The sequence below is a fragment of the Leuciscus leuciscus genome (assembly GCF_965113295.1).
Source record: "Leuciscus leuciscus genome assembly, chromosome: 8".
NCBI lineage: Eukaryota > Metazoa > Chordata > Actinopteri > Cypriniformes > Leuciscidae > Leuciscus > Leuciscus leuciscus.
In genome coordinates, this window is record NC_138732.1 from 17,082,010 (window position 1) to 17,092,826 (window position 10,817).

General features: G+C 39.0%; 1 long non-coding RNA gene across 1 annotated transcript; it reads right to left on the minus strand.

Annotated features, from left to right (window-relative positions):
* Positions 1 to 1,608: 1,608 nt before the first annotated feature.
* On the minus strand, positions 1,609 to 2,759 carry LOC309505237. The gene is made up of 2 exons (XR_014208375.1): positions 2,506 to 2,759; positions 1,609 to 2,379 (listed from the first exon to the last, which is right to left on the minus strand). It is a non-coding gene; the product is annotated as an uncharacterized lncRNA (long non-coding RNA).
* Between the last annotated feature and the right edge of the window lie 8,058 nt (positions 2,760 to 10,817).

Sequence of the window (10,817 nt, forward strand, 5' to 3'; positions counted from 1 at the left end):
ACGTGCATGAAATGAAACGCGCACTTTCCAGCAGAAACATCTGTTGTGAGTTGGGACCAGTACAATATGGGTGTGATGGCACTCCTCATTATAGTTTTAAAACAAGACGATGATTATCTAGTCGCTAAGTCAAGGTTTAGTTACAACTCTGCACTAATGCAATATGGAAAGCAATGTATTGACATTGACTATTGATAGGCTCCATTGAATTTAAAATGTTGATTGGCTGGAGATTCTGGTCAATATGGATGCACATCCCTCAGTATATAATAACCATCAAGAATCAAGAGTATCAAGAATTACTTTTATCATTTAAAAACACAGTGACATGCTATGGCGCCATTTTAGCTTTTATTCATTCACAGGATATGCATTTTTGATATCAATAATTCAATTTGTACTATTTAAAATGTGAATTCTTGATATTAAGAATTAACTTTTTACTAGTAACAATGTCTTCTGATATCAGGAATTACATTTTCACTAGAACTAGTTAAAGGAGGGATTGTAGTGGGAACACTGGGGTGTCAGGTGTGACTGTGTGGCAATGGCAAATAGTTCATGGCTCACGGGTCAGGTATGAGGGCCCCTAAACAGAATTTTGCTTAGGGCCCCAGGGAGGTCAGGATCGGCTCTGTATGTACATATGTAATCAATGCCAGCTTGAAGTTACAACTATTCAGGTTTTTTTATTTTTTATTTTTTATTTTTTTTATTGCAGCGACCAAAAAGAAGACTGAGGTAGCTGGCACTGGGGGAGGGCCACCACCAGCCAGCTTCACTCCTGCAGAGGAGCTGGCTTTGGAAATTAATAAAGGGAGGCCCGTCCTTGAGGGAATAGAGGGGGGGACATCATCTAAAATGATATCACGTAGTATAAGGAGTGAGTATATAAAAGGTGTGTGTGTGTGTTTTATTATCATTATTCCTTCCTGACTAACTGATTTCCTCCTTCCTTAGGCATTGTAAGCCTGAGTACATCATAGCAGTAATGTCACGTAGAGGTACTTGTGCTACTGTAATGGTGCATTTTGGTAAAAAAAAAAAAAAAAATTTCTATCAAGATTCTGTATGCTTTATGGATCCACCAGACATCATGTTGCCTGTGAGTATGAGACCTTTTAAATCAGTCATGTAAGCTAATGAGTTTAACTGAGTTTAATCAGTGGTCACAGGGAGAAGGCCCATCAGTTGAGGAGGATGAGGAGACTGTGTCTGTATGTTCAAGGAGGCCTGAGGTAGTCACAGGTTCCATGCGATACTGTATTGAATATTAAAAAGTGTACTTGTGTGATAAAATGATCATAATGTGTTTTCAGGATGCTGACACTGTTCTAGAGCCCTCTCAGTCTGGGACCACATGTGACAAAGTGAGTATTAAGAAATGAAAACAATGTGACAAGAGTATTCAATGAAATAACTTAAATCTATGTTGCTACAGAACCCAGAAAACATAAAAGGAGTGTATAAACACTACCTCCTTAAACAAATGGAAGTGATTGATATCGACATCCAGTATAAAAAACTGAAGATGAGGAAGTTGGAGCTGGAAATTCAACAGCTACAGAAAAATGCAAGTAGAACTACCATTTTTAAAAAAGGAAAAAAAAACATTACCTTTTTGATCACTTTCCACAACATTTATTTGTGTGTTTTCACCCCTAACAGGCAGATTCACTCTGAATAAAGACAAATCACATTAAATACTTTGACTTCTGTGTGCTTGTTCAACTAAGGAGAAAGTTGAGGGGCCAGTGGAAAATTTTAAAGGCTACACATGGTTTAGACCATATTAAGCAAAATAATTATTTGCATATGTGTCTCGTATAAGTCTGCCTGTTTCGTTTTCTTCCAATACTGCTTCATTGCCCCAGTCTTCCTCTTCAACAATCCTTGGTTGCCTCTCTCTCCTCAGACAAGCAATGTTATGGAGCACTACACAAGCAACTACAATGTCACATGCCCTGTGGAGTCACTCTGAGGTGCTTCAGGCACTGAAACCTTGACTTTATCAGCCCAAATGCCATCTCTATACGACCACTTGTGCGTGCATGGGCAATGTTGTAGCGGTGCTATGCCTCTGTCTGGGGCTCCTGATAGGGAGTCAAGAGGTAAGGCAGGCATGGGTATCCCTTGTCTCCCAGCAAAACTCCTGAGAATTCTCCTGCATAGACAGAATTAATATATATAGATGTATAATGTAGTTTTTGTTTTTCTTCTTCTTTTTTTTTTAAGACTTTTTGCAATTTAAGTGATTACTAGCATACCTCTTGCTAGTTGCTGGTAGAGAGATGAGGCTCTAAAGATTCTGGAGTCATGCACAGAGCCTGGCCATTTGGCCTCTACATTTGTGATGATGCAATCTGCATCACTAATCATCTAAAATAAATTAAACCTGTAGGTCACTACATTTTAATTGCAATTAACTAAACACTGGTGCCCAGCTTAGTACAGAACACTCAGTGCTAGAGCATAGCCTTCAATATCATCTCAGTGGGACCGTACCTGCACATTGATGCTGTGTACTGATTTCCTATTCACAAAGTCCGCTTCATGTGGACCAGACGGACACTTAATACGCACATGGGTGCAGTCCAATGCACCGATAACATTTGGGAAACCTAGGAAAATTATTTGTTTGTTTTAAATATGTCCCATGTAAAATCAACAGTCAAGAAATATTTCCATGTTTTATAGTTATTTGAACTTACCAGCTATTCCATAAAAGGCATGTTTAATGGTACGAATAGCTTTGTGGCCAGGGAATGTGATGAACACATTGAGTAGTCTTTTTAAAGAAAGGTACACAGTTCGTACAGAGCGGCAAACTGATGTACAAAAATGTTCCACTGGCAAAAAAGTGAAGTGCAATGCACACCGTCTGTGGGACTGTGAGCGCTCTGTTGCGGCGTGTATTATTTGCAATGTGTGGCCTTAGTAATCTACAAATATATGCAATCCCATCTCTTGAGAACCTATATCGCTCATACAGGTAGCTGTCATTAAAAGCCAATGGGTCTGACCTGTCTCTGAAAGTTCTCTCTCTTTGAAATGCCCTCCGCAAGACTATAACTCCCACATCCACCACCTCATCTATGAAAGGACACGCCATGGTTAAGTTTGGAAACGAGTTCAGCTCCCTATTTATATACTTTTAATTAATTAATTACCAAACTCATTAACCAAACTCACCAATTAAACACATAAGTTTTGAACATTTCTTAGTGTATTTATACCTTATAATTTCTTACATTTATTAGTAAAGTACATTTCCTTATTTATTTATTTAAAAAAAAAAATTATTAATAGTGGTTAAGTAAAATAAAATGACATCGAAATACCAGCAGGTGAGTATAAATGGTATGCTCGTTAAGCCTGAACTCAGACTTAGCCTGACAGTTAGCCTGCCCCGGACCAGGTTCATTTGCCAGCATAAGTTGCCGGGGTAACTGAGTTTGAACTTTTTTAAGTTTGATTTATGAAACCGAATCTACCAAAAATAAGACTGACTAACCGAAATATGCCTGGCTTATACTCTAATCTTGGTTTATGGAACAGCCCCCAGCTCTATGGGTTAGCTATATTTCAACGAAGTGACTGTAACACTCCATAATAACCTTGGTTTATTTTTACTTTCTGTACACGAATAGCCAGTATATCTCATCTTTGCCTAGGTGAGTATTGTCTAGAATTTAATGCAAGACTCTGTTTGTCACTGACAGCGGCCCATACCTCCAAAAACGTGTATTATTCTTCACACTTGCAATAAATGCTCTACCCAGTGCATCATATTTAAGCTTCCTGTATATGCAATTGCCATTCACATGATTTGTGCATTGCTTTGGTAAGAAAATGTCTGCGAACAGCATATAAATGCAAATGTAACCAAATGTAAATTCCCCAAGTTCCTATGATAACACATAATAAACTATTTAGAAGTGAGTTGCTATGATGGACACATCCTTATGAGTTTTGATGGTTTTGAAGGTGATCATGTAAACACAAATCATCCCTCTATCTTTCAAACAGATGTTTACAGTACACTGAATGCTCTGGAGATATGCAAGCCACATACGAGATCCCTTTCTGCCCAAGGATGTTGTCTAAAGCATATTTTGCATGCATATTTATGCACTATGCATCATGCAGCTCTCAGTTCCTATAGTTAAAGAAGTGTGAAACATTTTGAGTTCTGCAGGAGGCACAGCTGTGTGGACCTTTATCTATTCATTTCAGTTGCTCTTGACTGAAAGTGTATAGACATTATGGAATTTAGAGGAAAATCACTAGCTGCTAACCTCTTGCTGTGCTCTTTTCATTCTGCCCGGTGCTGCAGTTTAAGCACCAGGGAAAAGGAGAAGCACAACTTAGCATGCTGGCACAGGGATTACTCAGCTCATTTGTAAACAGACTTTCATAATAGTGCTAATTAAGCATCCCAGTTAACGTATGGTGCATGCCATTCAAAACAAACAGAATTAGCCGTCCATGAAACTAAATGCATTGGCCTTGTTAAATTTACGGAGACAGGAGCAGTAGGTGAGCTCCCAACAGACTGCATGCTGATTAACTTCAGGAGGGGCGTTAGCTTTTTCCAGGCCCAGTCAATAAGCAGTGACTGTTTTCAAAGTCAGCGAAGCAGCAGCAGCCTGTAGGCAGTTATTGTCAGTTGAGCGTGTGCACATCTCTTCCTTGTGATTTGCTCAATGCACTGTTTGCAATAAGCACTATGTGTTAAATTTAGCGAGGAACGCTCCCCATCCTACCCTCCAATATTTTTTGTTAAACCTGTTTGGAAACGGTTAAGAAAAAAAAGAAGGCGTGAGATAAGGTGCAATTTTCTGAGTAAACATTTTGCATTTACTCCCTCCAGTCCATCCCCTTTTCAATAAAGAGAAAATGAGTTTGCAAGCCTTTACGCATCTTAGAAAATATTTTTTTAAGTGAAATTTGCTATTGGTTGTAGTATTGTAGTATGGAGAGAGGTTAAGTGTACTTGAGGAACTGGACACTCCAACTCCAGACACTATAGCGGTATCTACATTTAACCTAATTTTTAAAACGTCCTAAAAGAAGGTTTAGCACATACCTTTTAATCTCTGCACACACATATACAATCACAAACACTGCTGGTGACATTTTTGACAATTTTAACATAATTATTCTTTTAACAGTGCTTGAATCTTGGTGATGCAACCAGGTGAAATGCATTAAAATGAAAAGAATCAAAGCAGTTGAAAATGTCAGTCAGACTGAGGTAAAAAGAGTGGCTTTGTTATTACGGAGATGTGCCTGGAACTTTTCACCTTTGAGGAATCAATCAATGACTGAAGGAACTGACATGGTGCAATGGAAATTTTGATACTTTGACAGGATTTTTAGAGCTAAAAGAAAGTCTCATCAACATCAACAAAGTTAATTTACTTTAACAGTCTCTCACCTTTCTGTTATTGACCAGAAAAAGATTCAGAGACATCTTGCATGTCTTTTTTTTTTTTTTATTCTTAAATCATAGAAAGTGTAAAATGTCCTTCAAGAAAAAAAAGAAGAAAAAAAACACATGAAAAGACCAACTTCAACCATTTGTGGTTATAATTTCAGTATTCACTCTGTTGGATGAATTTTGCTGGTAAATATTTGTTGATGTTGATGGTAACAGCAGAAAATAAAACATTTATATTGTTATTGGTAATTCAAAATGAATACTGTGGATTTTAGGATGAATAGAAAGTTTTCACTTTTGATCAATTAAATGCCTCCTTCATGAATAAATTTACTTTTTAAAGTCTTTTAAAAGTAAGAAAACAAACTCTTCAAACATCTTTTCACCACTGCTTTCTTGTCTTTAAAAGCATTGTCTTTTGTGAAAGTCCTGTTTACAAGGCAGAAATGTGATGGCTAAGTAAATAAATCAGCTTCCTGTCTACATATTGTCCTATCATGATAAAAGGCAAAAACGCCCCCCCGAAAAAAAAAATCTTTAAACTGATCCTGGTTAAGCACCACCCAAAGAATAGAATCAGCATATTTTAAAGGTCTATTTTTTTATTTTTTATTAATATATAAACTTGTATGAAAATACCATATGAAAAGTTAATGCAGGATTTAAAATAGTTTTGCAAGATATAAGGGCTTAGCCTGACAAGCCAGACCCACATCAAGATGTTGGGTCTGGGAACACACCATTGGCAGGGCTCAATCCGAGGGGCGGGATAAACGGCTGTCTTTCAAATTCCCTCTGCACGCAATAGGATAGCACTACAACCAACCAGAGCGTTTTCCCACCAGCGGAGCAAGTTGATAGATTAAACTTTTGCCGTCTCCGGTCGGCAAAACTCTGAACACATCTTCCTTTTTTAAGAATGACTTCATTGCCGTTCTTTATTCTTTTCTCAAAGAAAAGCTGAACTCCAAGTCTTCCAGAGTCGCGGCCGAAGACTGTTCGCCAGCAGCAGCAGCCATCTTCTTTGTTTTCAAGTAGCAGGGAATTCACGCGGAACCGTCACAACTCTGCCGTCATTATGTTAAGCCCGCCCACCGACTCTATACACAATGTGATTGGCCTGACTGGAGTTTGGTTTTTCCAGCTCGCAAGCCAATGGAGAGTTTCTTGACGACACTGGCTGCAAAATAAAATTTGCAGCCGCTAGGGTGTGTCTAGATTTCTAGGCTAATAAGGGCTCACATTTAATAGAAAACGTGACCGTTTCCTTGACCGTGTTGAAAAAAAAGCTTTTTTTTCATCATCGCGTCATATCACGAGGGAGTCGTTTGCCGGGCTCTGCGTTCGCTTAGTGCAGAGTAGGTTGGTATTCATAGGAGTGGTCGTGATTCAGTGTGTTTGGTGGTTATTGTATTTCAATGTATCATCGTCGTGGTAAATTATTGTGAATTAGCCTATGGCCTGTCAGGTCCGAACAAGATAAAGGACTGTGCTATCTTCTGTGCCTGGGTACGTTATGTGCAGGTGAAAAGACGGGACTTCACTTCTGCATCTGCTTCGAAAAACACGGTAATGTGTAGTGGATAGACCGGATGATTACAATCCCTGCGATAGGATGGAGTTATATGATGATGGCGATATATGCACACTGTCACAGTGTGGTTCGGCCGCCGGCAGGAAACATATGGTCACGGATCCATCAGAGATCACTCATTGCACATCTGTTTTACAAAATGTGCCTTGTCTTAATTTAATTCATGAACATATCCTGCATAAACTTGTAATGTAATGCATTTATGTGTTTGTTATTAGTCAGCAGACCAAACTTATTATTATCATAAATAGTTTTAGAATTCATTTTCAATCTATACAAAACCACTTTAATGTTTGTGTTGGCTGTTTCTACATATAAAGTTTTTATGTGTTGCGACAGTTGTGATTGTGATTATTTTTTTATTCATTGTCACCAAAATGGGGCCATTCAAAACCTTTATAAAGTCCCTCTTTTTCTGGAAACTGTCTCCTAATGGCTGACACAGCACGTGCAGGTAAAGGTCCAATACTTTGCTATTGCATGATACATGATAATAATCTGTAGCCTGCAATATTGTGATTTGAGCATAGTGTTATACATATCGCCAGCTAACGTGGATATATCTATAAGTTAACACTGGTCTCTCTCCTATGGCGGGCCGGAAGGTCCAAAAATAAGACTAGACTAATGACTTGTCGTGGGAAGTACAGCTACTAGCTACTGAGGCCCTGTCCCAAATGGCACACTTCATATGCACTTTTGGTATTGTGGACTTACAATGGCTGCCGCGTGCGCGTGTCCGTTAAAGCAGCACTCAGTAGCTTCGGGACTTCTTCGCTGTATTCTCGCTTTTTGCTCGCAGGTTTCTCTCTAGAGCTCCCCCCACAGCTTCGGAATAGATATTTGACAACACTGTCGTAAAAACTCGTTGGTGATTCTCAGACACCAGAGGCTATAGATCAACGACATCAAAGCAGATGGGACGTTCTTTAAAACGTCTTCTTCATTCGGGTTCGAACAGCGTGAGGGAGCGCAATAATGACCGCATTTTAGCAGATTTCTTTTGGCCGTAAAGCAATTGTTTACATCGCGAGACCTGATATCACGCGAGACTTCCTGACGCAGCGGCCGGCGGCCCGCCGGCTCAAAGTTGCAAGTGCGTATTTTCCGCTCACGGGCACCAGGGGGGTGCGAAACGACCACCATTCAACCCGAAATAAGTAATATAACCATTCCAATGACTCCGAAGCTGTTCAGTTAAGGTAAAAAAAGTTACTTAGTTCACCTTTAAGTCCGTGAGACCAGGTGTCCCATTTGTCATTTTAGGCCTCAGAAGGGTGCTCGCGAGCGCCCCCTTTGCGGTCGATATGCGCCCTCGATGCGCACTTTTGCCGAGCCCGCACTGATGGGGGCTCCGCAGCAGACTTCTTCCCGACAGTCAAAGCAGCATTACGTCACTAAAGTGCGGACTCGTAGGAAGACCACGAGTGCTTAGGGTGCCATTTGGGACAGGGCCTGAGATTCTCCACTGATAGGCCGGCGGTGGATATACTCACACTACTCACGCAGAGGGTGACTCGCTTTCCTCACACAGCGAGCGACTCACTCTCCTCAGCTGGCGACTCACTTTCCTCACGCAGGGGGGGCGGGCCAAGATGGCGACTGAGTAACACCCCTGTGCCGAAGCTCTGTATTCGTTATATAATTGACAAAATAATAAATATGTAAAAGGGCACAAAGTAATAATTTCTTTACTGATCTGAGAAAGTCTTTGTTCGTTCTTTCATTTCTCTAACTTTTCAACGAGCGCGATGGAAGAAGATAAGCCTACTCGAGGTGCAATGCATTCATATGCAAGGAAATCTATGGATGCCTCGCTCAAAGGGAATGACGCTAAAAATACATCAGGATGTAAAGTTCCCCTACCTGAAACTCCTAGACAGCCTGCCAAAAAATCTAAATTGGGTGAAAGAGCGGCGTCGGATATTCAGATGGTCTCCAATTCAAACCTGATGGAAGTTTTGGAGAGAGTTGAAAAAATGCAACTGGAATTTATGAATTGAATGCAAAGGCGACCGTGCAAGTCAATACGGCCTCGCTAAACAGTGTGACTGAGGCGCTTGAGTTTATGAGCAATCAAATTGAAGAGGTATCAAGCAAGGTGAGCTCATTAGTGGTCTCGTAAAATTTAAGTTTCGCGAAACGAAAAAGACTTTTACTCATGCCCTTGTACTCGTTACTCCTGGATCTATATAATGTTGCAGAGTCAGGCGAACTACTGCATTTTTTGTGTTATTCTAGTCTCTTATGTTCTAATTGATATCCTGTTTCATACCTAGTTCTTCAGGTATTATATACTCTTGTTTATTTTTTTCTTTATTCTCTTTAAATGCCAGTGGTTTAAAAAACAATATCAAAAGGAAGGCTTTATTTTTTTGTTTTCTAAGAGGCACAAAGTAGATTTCTGTTTTTTCCAGGAAAGTCACTCTACTTCTAAAGATGCCAAATTTTGGAGGTCACAGTAGGGCAATGATATCTGGTTGTCACATGGGTCAGAACATTCTGCTGGAGTAGGGATTATGAGGTATAATTTTAATGGTAACATTTTGGAAACCAGAATTGATCTTTCAGGATACATTGATAACCTTGCTAATGGTTGCTGTTGTCAATCATTTTATATTGAGTATTGTCAACATCTATGGTTACAACTCTGTTGCAGAGAACTGTGCTTTCTTTAACAGCCTAGATCAAAAACTTTCATATGCTTTAGGCAAATATCCTTCTGCTTTTCTGATTTTAGGTGGTGATTTTAACATAGCAATGAATAACATGCTAGATAGGCACCCTCCAAGAAAAGCAGTTTCCCCAAACTTATATCTTGTAGCATTTATGGATAAATTTGACTTAGTTGACATCTGGAGAGAAATGTATCATAAGCATTGTAATACAGTACACCTGGAGTAACAAAGACCGTTCAAGGCAGTCCAGAATTGATTATTGGTTGATTTCTAAAACATTGAGTAGCAATAATGTCTCTATTAATATTAGCAACAGCCCACTGACTGACCATAATGCCATTTACATGTTAGTTAATTTATCGCAAAATATCACAATTAATGGCTGCAAACCGTCGTTCTGGAAATTAAATAGCTCCCTCCTTAAATATGAAAGGGCCAAGCAACAGATTATTGAACTAATTCAAATTTACTGGGAAAGGGCTAAATCACAAATAGCTTATGGACGTAACTGGGAGCTTTTAGAATATGAATTAGGGAAATTCTTAAGAAAATTTGGAAGTAATATAGCAAAGCAAAATAGATTAATAGATGATGAAGTTCTTTCACAACTATCTGCTATATAATTTAAGGAACCAATGACAGATATTTAAAGCATTGAATATTCCAAACTACAAAGTAAATTAGATTACCTCTATAGATCCAAAGCTAAAGGAGCCTATGTTAGATGGCTGGAAGAAGGAGAGCAAAATTCAGCCTATTTTTTTTTTTTTAGGTTGGAAAGATCCAATGCTGTGAATTTTTCTCTTGATCGTCACTGTACAAATGATAGAGTTCTTGAGAATCCTAGGGAAATAGCTTATTTTTTCTCCAAATTCTATAATAACTTGTATACATCAAGGTATTGTGACAATTCAGCAGAATCTTTTTTTGAATCTATTAATCAAAATAAAGTTATTCCTTTAGAAGATAAAGAAGCTTGTGATAATGATATATCCCAACCAGAAATTCTACTGGCTATTAAGAGTTTAAAAAATAATAAAAGTCCCTGCTGTGATGGTTTAACCTCTGAGTTATACAAGATGTTTGCAGAGAGCTTATCCCC